General features: G+C 37.7%; 1 protein-coding gene across 4 annotated transcripts in view; it reads left to right on the top strand.

Moving 5' to 3' along the window:
- Nucleotides 1–14,645, top strand: part of RABGAP1L (RAB GTPase activating protein 1 like) — a 689,413-nt gene that overhangs the window by 413,826 nt on the left and 260,942 nt on the right. The window lies entirely within an intron of this gene.

Raw genomic sequence — 14,645 nt, 5'->3', positions numbered from 1 at the left:
AAAAGTAGATTCCAGTTCCTTGGCGAAATTATTTTTTATTTTCTTGAACAGATTAATCATAGTTATTTGAAAGTCCAAGTCCGATAAAGTCTAATATCTGATCACCTATGAATATATTCCTATTTTCTCTTGATTTTTATTCATTTGATCATTTTTTTTCACGCTTGATCATATTTAATAGAATTCTGGGTCTTGTTATGAAAAATTATAAAGGCTTTCGATGATGTTATTGATATTTCATTCCAGAGCAGATTCAGTTTTCCTCTGGTAGGAAGATGGAGTATGGTGTATCCCTTTGAGCCAGTTTTGACTGTTTCTTGCTTAGAGAGTGACTTTCCAGGATCTCAACTAAAAGTCTGAGGTATTTACTGGAGACCTTCCTCTTTGATGGGACCCTACCCTTTAATTTTCATGTCCTTGGCAGTATGAAACCACTGAAATCTCTGATTAGCTATTCTTAGCATTATTGCAGGCAGTTTTCTGAAAATTTCCCCTTCTATAAGATATATTTAGCTTCTGTGAGGAAATACGAGAGATCAAACTTTTATAATGTTTTCCTCAAACTTTTCAGTAGACATATTGTTGGTTAATAGTTTCAGATTTTCCGGAGGAGAGGGGAAACTTTCACTGATGATCTTGTTTACAATGGGATAATAGATTATCATACTGATAAATCTTAATCTCTCAGAGTAAGAGCTTATTTAGTATTTTTCCCCTCCTTTAAATCACTCATTTCACATTTTATCTTTTAGAAGAATCGATTAATTCTGCTTCATTGCCAAGGACAATTATGTTTGTAGCTATTCAGAACATCAGATGCATGCTTACACATACATACACATAAAAAGAGATCCTAACCTAAAGTTGAAAAGCTTCACTCGTGTGTGTGTGTGTGTGTGTGTGTGTGTGTGTGTGTGTTTGGGAGTTAACTTCATGCTTAGCTTTTGCATAAATATTTCAAAAACATTTTTATATTTGTTAGTATCACTAAAGTCATACATTAGGGATGTTTTGGAGGGTTTTGTTCTCTTTAATACACATATTCTATGAGTCAGAGCTCAACTGGGAAGATATAATGTTATTTTAAATGTGGAGTTCTTCTGCAGCTGTAACAATAAAAAGGTCAAGTTTGTGAAGCTGGAGTCCTGGAAAGAGAATGAGTGATTTGTAATGCTCTTCAGAGTGTCTGAAGAGATTTTAAAAATTTCTTTATGTGGGCTTCCCTGGTGGCACAGTGGTTGAGAGTCCGCCTGCTGATGCAGGGGAAACGGGTTCGTGCCCCGGTCTGGGAAGATCCCACATGACGTGGAGCGGCTGGGCCTGCGAGCCATGGCCGCTGAGCCTGCGCGTCCGGAGCCTGTGCTCCGCAACGGGAGAGGCCACAACAGTGAAAGGCCCGCGTACCGCGAAAAAAAAAAAAAAAATTTCTTTATGTGCTTGGCCCCGTAAGAGCTTTTCTTGAAATAGCTTTGTAGTTTCTGTGGAGCCTGTAGTCTTTCAACTATAAGTCTAATTGAAGCCGTCACACCATTATTAGAATAAAAAGAGAAAGGGTGGGATTATGGGGATGATAAAAATGTATAAAATTAGAACACAGGGATTAGAATATATCCTAAGTGTTTGATTATAGTCACTGTTTTTAGAAAGCAGTACTCTTTGAGGAAAAGGAGAAAAGTAAGATTACTTTTTAAAAGAGAAAAGGAAAAACAACAGTAACGTGCAAAGACATGCACAAAGAACCTTCAAATAAAATTCTACTCATGGTACCTCCTGAACTTATGATTTTTCTCAAAATAGAGATCTATTTCTATACCAGATTTAGATGCGTTAAATATTCTAAATAATACACTCTCAGTTATTTCTGAGTTAATTAGTTATAGACTTATGGGCACTTATTTCCTGTTTACTAATTGTTATGCAGTTGGCAATGTCTTTATAACTTTGAAGCCTCCTCCTTAACCAGAGCTCTTCCTGCATCTTTTAAAGACTTTGGAAGGGTGTGAATCTGAATTGCTCTCCTCCTCCTTCCCATCTGTCCAGATCTTAGTTGCCCACTTCCCTTGTGAAGCTTGTCCTACCCACAGTGATTTACAGATGAAAAATACTCTGTAAAATATAGGTTATTGTGGATTATGTTTTGAACAGTATCTGATTAATTTCATTTAAGTCTTCTCTGCAGTGTGTTCAGTCTTTGAGGGAAGAGGCTGTCTCTGACATTTTCTTTTTCTTTGTCCCAGAGAGCAGAGTGCAGTACCAGTTATCCGGTGTCAGTATAATTAACTCTACAGCCTTGACTTGGTGAAACTGACTGTGTTATTCCATGTCCTTTAGGAAGCCTATCACCAAGACAGGATTAAATTGTAAAAAAATGTATTAGGGGAAATGCCTGTAAGAGAAACTGGGAAGGAAGCTGGGAGAGCCATTGGACCACAGTGCTGGTCTGACCCTGAAAGAAGAAGAGAGGAAGGAAAGAAGGTCAGATGGAAGTGTCTTAGACTGTAGTGCACTTTTAAGGAAAGTTTGGCAAGGCCACTGGGATTGCCTGTGAGCTCCCACTTCTCCCAGAAGCTGGCCTGCCTTAGTGTTCTTGCTGTGCTCAGTCATTAATTGGGAGCAGCCCATGGCAAGTGTGATATTAGTGCAACTGCTTGGTGCACAGCAGTTGAGACCCTTGGTCAGTTATGTTCCTTGCTGTTGGAGATCTGAGAGGTGCATTTTCATGGTCACCATACTGATATTTTAGATGAAAATTTAACGTGTATAAACTCTGAAAAAGCTCTTTATTTCTACCATTTCCTTCTTGTGTAATTTTATTCATAAACATTCAGGTTAAGCTTCTTCAGAGCATGGCTGCTGATCTTCTTTATTTTGTAGATTTCCTTCATGTACCATTTTTTAAAAATCAGAAATCCAAGAGTATAAACTAAACCCTCTGAGTAATTCACCAAAATCACACAGTAGTTTCTTGTAATAGGGACATTAAAAATTTTTTTAAGGATATGGTAATTATTTTACATTTCCTTTTTTATAAAAACTGGGTATATCAGTTCACTTTTAAGTTGTTGCCAAGGGTGTTTTTTTTTAAGTTTTATATAAAAGGAAACTTACATCTAGGAATTTTGCCAGCCATGTTAGATAAGAAAATTGCTTTGTGAGTGAATATTTGTGAGAACATCTAGCCTTCTACATTTCTCATCACCAGTGTTTAGATTATTTCATATCAGTGAATCTATTTTTAGAGCTTATGTTGATACTTTCCCTTTTATCAGCATATAGGAAAAACTTAATAACCTTTTTTTAAGCTCCAAGTTTTTATTATTAGAATCAACAGACTTAATGATCCTATCAAATTTATTTATATCTATGTATGTGTATTTCCATATTTATATATATTTTTAAAACAATCTCAAACAGAGTAAAGTTGCAAGTACAGAATTTTATTTTTCTCTACTATTTGAGAGTGATTTGCCAGCATGATGCCACATCACTCCCAAATACTTTAGGGTGTTTTCTAACAAGCAAGAATATTCTCCCACGTAACTTTAATACAACATCCAAATCAGGAAAGTAACATTGACATATTGTTACTACTTAAGGCTTAGTCTTCATTCAGGTTTCACTAATTGTCCAAATATTATCCTTTATAGAAAAGGGATCTAGTAGAGAATCACGTATTTCATTCGGTTGTCTTGCCTTCTTGATTTCCTTCTATCTAGAAAAGTTTCGCACTCTTTCCTTCACTTTGTTGACCTGAAGATTACAGACCAGTCATTTTTTTAGAATGTCCCTCAATTTCATTTGTCTGATGTTTCCTCATGGTTAGATTTAGGTTATACATCTTTGGCAGGAGTAACACAGAAGGAATGATCTGCTCTTATTTCTCTCTCTCAGGAAGCACAGAGTTGTGGTTTTTCCCATTTTCACTTTGATTACATAAATAGGACACTGTTTACCTTCTGCTTCTCTGCTATAAAGTTACTCTTTTTCCCTTTGTAATTAATAAGTATTTTGAGACAATTTGCAACTATGTAAATATCCCATTCCTTATCAGACTTTCCATTTATTTATTATTTATCATATTCACATGGACTCATGAATCCTCATTTTATTCGGGGGACTATATTCTCTTACTATCATTATTTGTTTTGGTGCTCAGATTGTCCCCAGTTAGACAGTGGGAGACCTTTAAGACCTTCATGTGATAGACATACTCTGTCACTCTTGGAGCATTGCCTTTCTTTCTGGCCAAAAAGATGTTCCAAGATTTTTTCTGTGCCCTAGTTTTATGATTAGCCATTTCTCCAAGGAGCCCCGTTTTCTGTAGTCAAAAATGGTAAGAAAAAAACAAGAAAAAAAAATGGTAAGAAACCAAGATCTGTATGCTACATGTATTCATTGCTATTGGGATGTCATAGCACATCAGTGGACAGGGCTAGGAAATGTATGTACATATAAATATACAGATAGACATATATATGCATGTGTATGCACACAAACATACATTTTTAACTGAGATATTCACACACCATAAAATTCACACCTTTGAATAAGTGTACAATTTAGTGGTTTTTAGTATTTTCAAGAGTTTATGTAACCATCACCACTATTTAATTCTAGAACATTGCCATCACTCCAGAAAGAAACCCTGTATTCATTAGAAGTCATACCCCATCATCCCTGCCCTCAGCCCTTGGCAGTAATTAAACTTTCTGTCTCTGTGGGTTTGCCAGGTTTTGTTGTTATTGTTTGTTATAGTAGTTTGGTTGGTAACTTTTGTGAAATAATTCTGTGAAGTCTATTTTCTTTGTCATGTATGGCCATTGAAGTTGCTGCTTGGTGGTCAGCTAATGATTGGACAGAGATTTCCTTATGCCTGTACCAGTAAGTTTCCCATTCTTTGTCATGGGGCTCTGTGTGTGTAATTAGGTATGTCTTTATTACTCAACCAGCCAGTTGAGAACTCTGTTTTGCCTTCATTTTCTGCTTGTGCAGACTCTCAAGGTCAGCCAGAGATGAGAGCTTAAAGCCTTCTCAGGCCTTTCCTGAGCATACACAAAGCTTTGGGCATCTCTACAGCCTTATGCATAGGTATGGCCCTATAAATTCCCAGAAGTATGTCTGGGTCTTTCATAGCCCTTATGGACATGTTGTTTCCAAGCTTTTCCTTTTAAGCCTTTTCATTATAATCTCTTGCCTACTCCAACTTTTTTTTTTTTTTTTTTTTTTTTTTTTTGGCTGTGTTGGGTCTTCATTGTGGTGCATGGGCTTCTCATTGTGGTGGCTTCTCTTGTTGCTGAGCACAGGCTCTAGGCATGCGGGCTTCAGTAGTTGTGGCATGTGGGCTCAGTAGTTGTGGCGCACGAGCTTAGTTACTCCGCAACATGTGGGATCTTCCCGGACCAGGGCTCAAACCTGTGTCCCCTGCATTGGCAGGAGGATTCTTAAGCACTGCACCACAGGGAAGTCCCTCTACTCCAACTTTTGTCTGCCACCTCAGACAGTCACAATATTAAACAGTTGCCTGTAATTGTTTTTGACAAATGCCCCTGGGGGAAAAGCCTTTCATATTGAGTGAGCCTTGAAGATAGAATCTTTGGGGAACCACTGGACAGGTAAAATAATAATTCTCTGGGAGTGATTCTTTGCAGGAGCTCTAGCCCCATTGTGCTCCCTCTGGTGGCTGCCAGGCTGCTTGTTTTCATTGCAAATGCAGGCTCTTAGTTTTCAAGGTCATAATGTTGCTGCAGAGCAGGGGATGGAACTATGGCAAGTTAAAAATTCCACAAAGTTCCTTGTTCTTACCAAGATTCAGTTGTTTTTCTGGAACGAATGTTCCTCAGGCTGCTGTAAACCTTTGGTCAATATCCAGAGCTCTGTAAAAGTTGATTATGACAATTTTTGATATTCCTCTTGTTGTTAAGGAGAAGCACATTTTTAGAGATCTTTACTCTGACTTTCTTTGCTGATGTTTACCGCCCACATTTTTTTTAAATTGAAGTATAATTGTTTAACAATGTTGTGTTAGTTTCTGCTGTACAGCAAAGTGAATCATCTATACATATACATATATCCCCTCCTTTTTGGATTTCCTTCCCATTTAGGTCACCACAGAGCATTGAGTAGAGTTCCCTGTGCTATACGGTAGGTTCTCATTAGTTATCTGTTTTATACATGGTAGTATATATATGTCAATCCCAATCTCCCAGTTCTTCCCACTCCCTCTTTCTCCCCTTGGTGTCCATACGTTTGTTCTCTACGTCTGTGTCTCTATTTCTGCTTTGCAAATAGGTTCATCTGTACCATTTTTCTATATTCCACATATATGTGTTAATATACGATATTTGTTTTTCTCTTTCTGGCTTACTTCATTCTGTATGACAGTCTCTAGGTCCATCCATGTCTCTGCAAATGGCACAATTGCGTTCCTTCTTATAGCTGAGTAATATTCCATTGTATATATGTACCACATCTTCTTTATCCATTCCTTTGTTGATGGACATTTAGGTTGCTTCCATGTCCTGGCTATTGTAAATAGTGTTGCAATGAACACTGGGGTGCATGTATCTTTTGGAATTATGGTTTTCTCCAGGTATATGCCCAGGAGTGGGATTGCTGGGTCATATGGTAGTTCTGTTTTTAGTTTTTTAAGAAACCTCCATAATGTTCTCCATTGTGGCTGTATCAATTTACATTCCCACCAATAGTATAAAAGGGTTCCCTTTTCTTCACAGCATTTATTGTTTGTAGGTTATTGTTTGTAGGTTTTTTGATGATAGCAGTTCTGACCAGTGTGAGGTGATACCTCATTGTAATTTTGACTTGCATTTCTCTAATGATTAGTAATGTTGAGCATCTTTTCATGTGCCTCTTGGCCATCTGTTTGTCTTCTTTGGAGAAATGTCTATTTAGGTCTTCTGCCCATTTTTTGTTTGTTTTTTTGATATTGAGCTGCATGAGCTGTTTGTATATTTTGGAGATTAATCCCTGTCAGTTGCTTCATTTGCAAATATTTTCTCCCATTCTGAGGGTTGTCTTTTCGTCTTATTTATGGTTTCCTTTGCTGTGCAAAAGCCACATTTGTTTTTATATCTGTTTATATGTGTTGAAAACTATGGAGTCATAGGAATACTTCCAATTTCAGTCCAACGCCAGAGGATTAAATCTAGTGTTCTTCGTTCCTGCATTTGTAACTCCCTTCTCTGGCAATGAGAAACCTAGCTCGCATAATCCTTAATATTTATCCATTAGATCTACGTTCCTGTATGTAACCAATCTCCCATTGCTGCTGTCAATTCTGTCTTGCACAAATGGACTTTACCATGGTAAGGCTCTAACACCCCATGCCAGAATGTCACCCTGCAGGTACTCCTCATCCTGTCAGCCACTGATTCCCCTTTTTTGGCCACCACTTCTCCACATGGATGGCCTTGTCATTCTGGTTAGGGTCTGATATACCATGCCAGGCCACCCCTGTGTGTGTCTGTCTTGCTCTCATTAATGGTACCAGGAAGGAAATGGTAGCTTAATGATGTTTTAAAGATGAATTTTATTATCCTTTCTGTCTTTCATGAGTTTTTCTTGTGAGAGTTTATAAAGATTTATTAGACTTACACTGGCAAATCTGGCTTCAAAGAGTGGGAAAAAAAAGGTACAACTTACATCTCTAAACAAATTGGTGGGGTTTTATTTTTTGGCATCTGTAGAAAACTGATCATTCTCAAGAAGTCAGTGAACCTAAGAATCTGTAAGAAATTTTGGTAGTGAGTAAGACCCCTTTCAGACAGCTTCATATTCATTCTGAAGATGGCTCAAATGGGATATTTAGGAAAAGGGCATAGTAATCCTCCTTGATGTCAGCTTGTCATTGCTACCATTTATTCAGCACTTCATTGTGTGCTAGGCACTCTGTTTAATTCTCAGAAAGCTTATATGGTGGTTTCTATTACTACCTTTGTGTTATAGATGAAGATAATTGCTCCCCTTTATCACAAAAGTCCTCAGAAGATTTGACTATACTTGCTGTAACCATTTCTTCTTCTCCAATGCTTTCCCAAACTTATATCAGTCAGGATTTCACCTGTATCACTGCACTGAAAATGATCCAGTCAGAAACCAAATGGATTCCAAATCATAAAGGTTCATCAGTCTCTTCTACCTCAGTTAGGAGTAACTCCATTCTCCAGCTGCTCAGCTGGAAACCTTGAATCATCCTTGACTCTCCTTCTTTTCTCCTACACTACATGTTAAGAAAGTAACAACTGTTACCTACCATCAGGGGCAGCAGTCGCAGGATGTCAACGCACCGCACGGTTTGTAGGTGTTGAGGTTACTAAGAAAGATACGACTCACACGGGCACTGGAAGGAACAATGCTTTATTCTCATAGAAAAGAGCACGCAAGATCAGCTTCAGTAGTGAGTGTCAGTCCCCTGTGATGAGCAAGTCTTACCCTGCAGCTGTCTCAGGGAGATGGTCTGCATGCACCCTACTTGTGCTGCAGGGAAGGACCACATTCCCTCCTCCCTGAAAATATAGATAACAGTGGGGTTGGCTAGATGCCATATGACACACACACTTAAGCAGAACAAGGAAGTACACATCAAGCCTGGAAAAGGGAAAGATATTCCCAAACAAGGCAGTAAGCCCAGCAAAAGCTGTGAGGGCTCCTTATCTCCACGTGTAGAAATGTTCCAGACCTATGGCACACTCTTTTACCACCATGCAAAGGTCAACAGGGTGTGCATGACTGCCTTTCACAGTACCACACATCTATCCATTAGGAAGTCTTTTCGGCTCTGTCTTCAAAATATACCCAGAACCTGACTGTTTATCACCACTTCCACTGTAGCCACCCTGGTCTAAACTATAATTACCTACCTGGTCTTTCTGCTTCCGGTGGCTTTCTGTCTTATTCATTGTAAAAGCCAAAGTCTTTATAGTGGTTTACAAGGTTGTAAATTTCATGTATTACTATTCTTTTCATGATGCATTCTGCCCTAGCCATACATACCAGACTTGCTCATGCATCAGAGCCCTTGCACTGGCTGTTCCCTCTGCTTGGAACAATCTACTAACAGAGATCTACGTGGCTTGCTCTTTTACCTCTCTCGACTTCTTGCTCTACTGTTACTTTCTCGGTATGGCCTGCCCTAACCACCCTACTTAAAATTGCAATCTCCTCTTAGCCCAGAACTCCTTAGCCCCTTTCCCTGCTTTACTTTTTGCCAGTGCACTTATTACTTTCAAACATATGTGTATGTATGTTTGCATGTATGTTGGTATTTATTTAGGCTGTTATCTTTTTCCACTAGAAAATAAGCTTTTTGAGAGCAAAGTGGGTTTTTTTAAACATCTTTATTGGAATATAATTGCTTTACAATGTTGTGTTACTTTCTGCTATATAACAAAGCGAATCAGCTGTACATATACATACATCTCCATATCCCCTCCCTCTTGCGTCTCCCTCCCACCCTCCCTATCCCACCCCTGTAGGTGGACACAAAGCACCTAGCTGATCTCCCTGTGCTATGCGGCTGCTTCCCACTAACTACCTATTTTACATTTGGTAGTGTATATATGTCCATGCTACTCTCTCACTTCGTCCCAGCTTACCCTTCCCCCTCCCCATGTCCTCAAGTCCATTCTCTGCGTCTATGTCTTTATTCCTGTCCTGCCCCTAGGTTCTTCAGAACCTTTTTTTTTTTCGATTCCATATATATGCATTAGCATACGGTATTTGTTTTTCTCTTTCTGACTTACTTCACTCTGTATGATAGTCTCTAGGTCCATCCACCTCACTACAAATAACTCAATTTTGTTTCTTCTTATGGCTGAGTAATATTCCATTGTATATATGCCACATCTTCTTTATCCATTCATGTGTCGATGGACACTTAGGTTGCTTCCATGTCCTGGCTATTGTAAATAGAGCTGCAATGAACATTGTGGTACATGACTCTTTTTAAATTATGGTGAGAGCAAAATGTTTTTGTCCATTTTGTTCACTGCTTTGACCAGTCTTTCACATAGTAGACTCTCAATAAATATTTGTTGCCTCAAAGAATTGAGACTTAGGGAATTTAAATAATTCTGATAAATGGCAGAGCTGGAATTTGAAGTATTTGGCATTAAGATCCACTATTAGAAAATTTTTAAGTAAACTTTTTAACAGTCAATTATTTTAGAGTTACTGTCCTGGTCATTGCAGTTAGGGGCTAATTTTGTGATTTCACCTAATCTGAGAACCTCATAACCATATTGCTTTAATGGTAAAGCGCATGCTGATTTTCACAGAAAATAATGGTAAATGAATGGTTAATCACTGTGGACTACTGGTACTGAATGGTAAAGAAATTTAAAAAAAAACCATGTCATTGATAATATTCTAAAAGCTTGAGTGAAAGGAATATGATAAGGGATATTGGGTACTGAAAATTTTTAATAAAAATATTGATTTATAACCAAATTTTAAAACTTTAAATTGTAGTGTGGGGATATATTCACATTAAGTTTTTTCATTTACTTGCTTTTTCTGATGTTTATGGCCCTTCTTAAAATTAATAATTTATCAATAACAATTTTGGCTTTATTAATTAAAAATGCTTTGTATCAGGCTTCCCTGGTGGCGCAGTGGTTGAGAGTCCACCTGCCGATGCAGGGGACACGGGTTCGTGCCCCGGTCCGGGAAGATCCCACATGCCGCAGAGCGGCTGGGCCTTTGAGCCATGGCCGCTGGGCCTGCACGTCCAGAGCCTGTGCTCCGCAATGGGAGAGGCCACAACAGTGAGAGGCCTGCGTACCGCAAAAAAAAAAAAAAAAAAGCTTTGTATCAATTTGCTTTTTGTAGACTAATTCAGAAATAAATGATTTCAGCTTAATTCTGGATATGAGTGTGTGTGTGTGTGTGTGTGTGTGTGTGTGTGTGTGTGTGTATCCAAAAAGATATATATCTTCAAGAAGATATGTAGACATGGATAGATGCAGATATTGTTCTAAGCAGATACATACACACACACACAAAGTCAATTCTCATTATTCATAGATTCCGTATTTGCAGATTTATCTACTTGCTAAGATTTATTTGTAACCCCAAAATCAATACTCTTGGTTCTTTTGTGGTCATTCACTGATGTGCCCATGTGCAGTGTGGAGAATTTGAGTCGCCTGATGCATATGTTCCAAGTTTAGATGAAACTGGGTACTGCTCTGCCTTCTTGTTTCAACTCTAATACTATACCAAAGTGTCTTTTTTTTTTTGCGGTACGCGGGTCTCTCACTGCTGTGAGAGACCATGTCCCATGCATCGGCAGGCGGACTCTCAACCACTACACCACCAGGGAAGCCCCCAAGTGTCTTTTTGTGGTATAGTTAGTGCCACGTTTTTGTGCTTTAGGTGATTTTGCTGTTTAAAATGTCCCCCAAGTGTCATGCTAAGTGTCTAGTGTTGCTGAGCACAGGAAGGATGTGATGTGCCTTAGGGAGGAAATACATGTGTTAGATGAATTTCGTTCAGGCGTGCGTGACAGCACTGTTGACAGTGATTTCTGTATTAATGAGTCAACAATAAATATTAAATAAGGTGCATTTAAATAGAAACACACGTAACACAAGGTTATGTATTGATCAGTTGCTGAAAATGTGACCAGAGACTTGCAGAAGCCTAACACACTCTATCCCCTACGGACAGTGGTTGAGTATCTGCTAATTCAGTGTTTGCAGAAACTTCATAGAACATATCTACTGTAAGTAATGAGAACCTACTGTACATATATACAGTTTTCTCCAAGAAGAGAACTTTTCATTGGTTGTCTATTTCACTATTTTAATCATTATATTGAACCCCAGTGAAGCTCAGTGTGTGTCTTTCATATATTTATATTCTAGAGATGTCACCCAAATTGAAATCTTAACACAAACCCTTGAATGGAATGTTACTAATAAGTAATTTTTTAAAACTTTAATTAAATTTTTAAAATTATGAAATATATCATACATTCAAATGAGTAAACATAATTTGTATTTATGAGTTTTAAAAATCAATAATAGGAGAAACATCCTTGTACATACAACTTATTATATATATAAACATATTATATTATTACCAATATCTTTGAATACTCCAGGTGCTCCTCTCAGATTCAGTGTTCCATCACCCGAGTCAACCACTGTCCTAAACTTTGTGATTATCATTCCTCTGCATTCTTTAATGAAAGCTCTCTCTCTCTGTTTAGTTTGTGAATATTTATTGAATACATAGCAAAAAGAAAAATTTATGTTTTATCATTAGGTTTTATTGTTGCTCACCTAAACTCTGCCACATACGTCAACAGTCATTAAGATCTAGAGGCTGTATAGTGACAGTAGCTAAGGCCTTGAGCTCTGGAGCTGCCTGAGTTTGAATTCTGGCCTGCTGCTTACTAACTGGGTGACCTGGCACAAGTTGTTTACTTTTCCTTTGCCTCAGTTTCTTCGTCTATAAAATGGAGATATTAAGAGTACTTACCTCAGAGGTTGTTTTAAGGGTTAAATAAATTACTATATATATAAAATCTGAAAAAATAGATAGTAGTTATTGATAAATAAATGTTACTGGCTAGTTAACAATAAGAAAAATTAATGCTAAAAGTTATTTGAAAAGCCACTTGTATTCTTGTGCTATATTAAATAATCTTTTCTTTAAATGTTATCCTAATCTCTTTTAGACAGCCATGTGTTTTAATGATTCTTGTCACCCTGTGATCTCTTTTCATTTAGCTTATTGTGGCATTACTTTAAAATAGTGTTTCTTGGGTATCTCTTTTTTTGTCTCTCAGATTGTGAGAACAGATCTCTTTTCAGTTTGTAAATGAGTTTATTCCACATATTTTATATTTGGTTGTTTCTCCCTAACATACTCACTTAAGGGCTACTGAGCAATAATCCAAAGGCTGATTTGTTTGTTTGTTTGTTCGTTTTGACCTCATGTTGGCCGAAGTTCATTGTACTGATAGATGAAACAGTTTGTCTAACTAATAAATGGCAAATTGTTTTACATAAATGTCAAGCTCCTGTTAAAGTGAGGAGATCTGAGTTAATATTTCCTGTTCTCAGTATTGTCCGTAGAGCTATGTTCAATTGTGTGACAGCTCAATATTTAGGTTAGTGTTTGGAGAAACACGAAATGTTATCATGGTTAAAACTGGTGAACTTAACTACTGTCTATGATAGCCGGTAAATCAGCAAACACAGCAGTACTTTAGCGGTACCAAGAAGCTAAATGGGAATCTGTTTGAGAAGTTTAATCCCTTCTTGCATGCCCACATAGCAGCCTTTCTATCTTGTTAGAGAACATCTTCTGATTTCCTTTTCATTCTTCCTGTGAGTCTGACCTTCCTTCGTCTTCAAGTGTGATTGTCTGATAAAATAGTATTGTATGTTGCCTATTTCTGGGACAAAAGAGAAACAGCATTCTGTATTTCCTGTACCAATCTGATAAAGGTTTGTGTGTGAGAGTGTTTTGGGAGAAATAAGGTTGTAGATAAGTCTTTAGACAATCTAGCTGTAAGAGTAAAAACATTCCTTAATGATTTTAAGGTCATTCAAGAGCAGTAGTGGTTATTGTATATTTTGGGCTGGCAAACAAAGTCCCACTACCCTGTGGAAAATTATTTTCAAAGTTAGCATCCCTATCGATGCATAACAATTATTCACAAGATAAAAAAAGTTAAGTGGTTTCCATATTAATTTCAATAAGGAGAACTTACATTATATATAAATGTTAGCACCAACATGATTAAGCTTTAACAGCTATCTCTGTTTACATGTCTAAGTTTTACCTGTAGTAGTATGTTAATAAACATGCATATTACACAAAGAAATTGAAAGTTCTCCTTCCCTAAACCCATGAGTTATGGATTGAAAAATATTAAGCTGCCCTTGGTCAGATTGTCATTTCTTTTGAGAGTATGGAATCTTATTTCCTATCTCTCTTGACCCCCAAGGCAAATCAGAAAATAGGCCCTCCTTCATTTTGGGAGAACACAATCTATAGCAGTGGTGTAATAAAGGTATTAAGTGTACAGGCTCTGTATTTGAAAAGATTTGGGTTCAAATTCTGGCTCTAGCTATGTGACCTTGCCCAAGTTAATTAACCTCTCTAAATGTCACTTTTGTTATCTCATAGGCTTTGTGAGGATTAATTGAGAATGTAGAAAAGCACTTATCACAGTGTCTGGCACTGTCTGCCTTTGTACATGCCATTTCCCTGCAGCATACCTGAAGTATCTCTGTATTCTTCCTTCAAGAATGTGAGGCCAGGCTTGCAGCAATTCTGGTCACATCCTCTTCTTTAAGATTAAGACAGTATCACCTTGTCTGAGATGCCTCCCTTGCCTTTGTCTCTATTCCTGGCATTATGACCTGGTTACCCACCCTTTCCCTCTGATCTTCCACATAACTATGAGAACTTATCTCACTGTGTACTTTTTCATTGTACATGCTGAACTCTTGTGCAAGACTCTGAGCTGAGGAGTAGAGACCATATCTTTTCATCTTGGTGTCTACCTCAGCACAATGTTTGATTATATAATAGGTGCTCAGTAAATAGTGACTTGCTGAATGAATATATAAAGCTCTCTTGGGACCCCAGCCAGAAGAGTAGTCTATAGG

This window comes from Lagenorhynchus albirostris, chromosome 2 (genome assembly GCF_949774975.1).
Source record: "Lagenorhynchus albirostris chromosome 2, mLagAlb1.1, whole genome shotgun sequence".
Classification (NCBI taxonomy): Eukaryota; Metazoa; Chordata; class Mammalia; order Artiodactyla; family Delphinidae; genus Lagenorhynchus; species Lagenorhynchus albirostris.
Note: the sequence above shows the minus strand (reverse complement) of the source record. Positions and strands in the feature narration are given on the sequence as shown.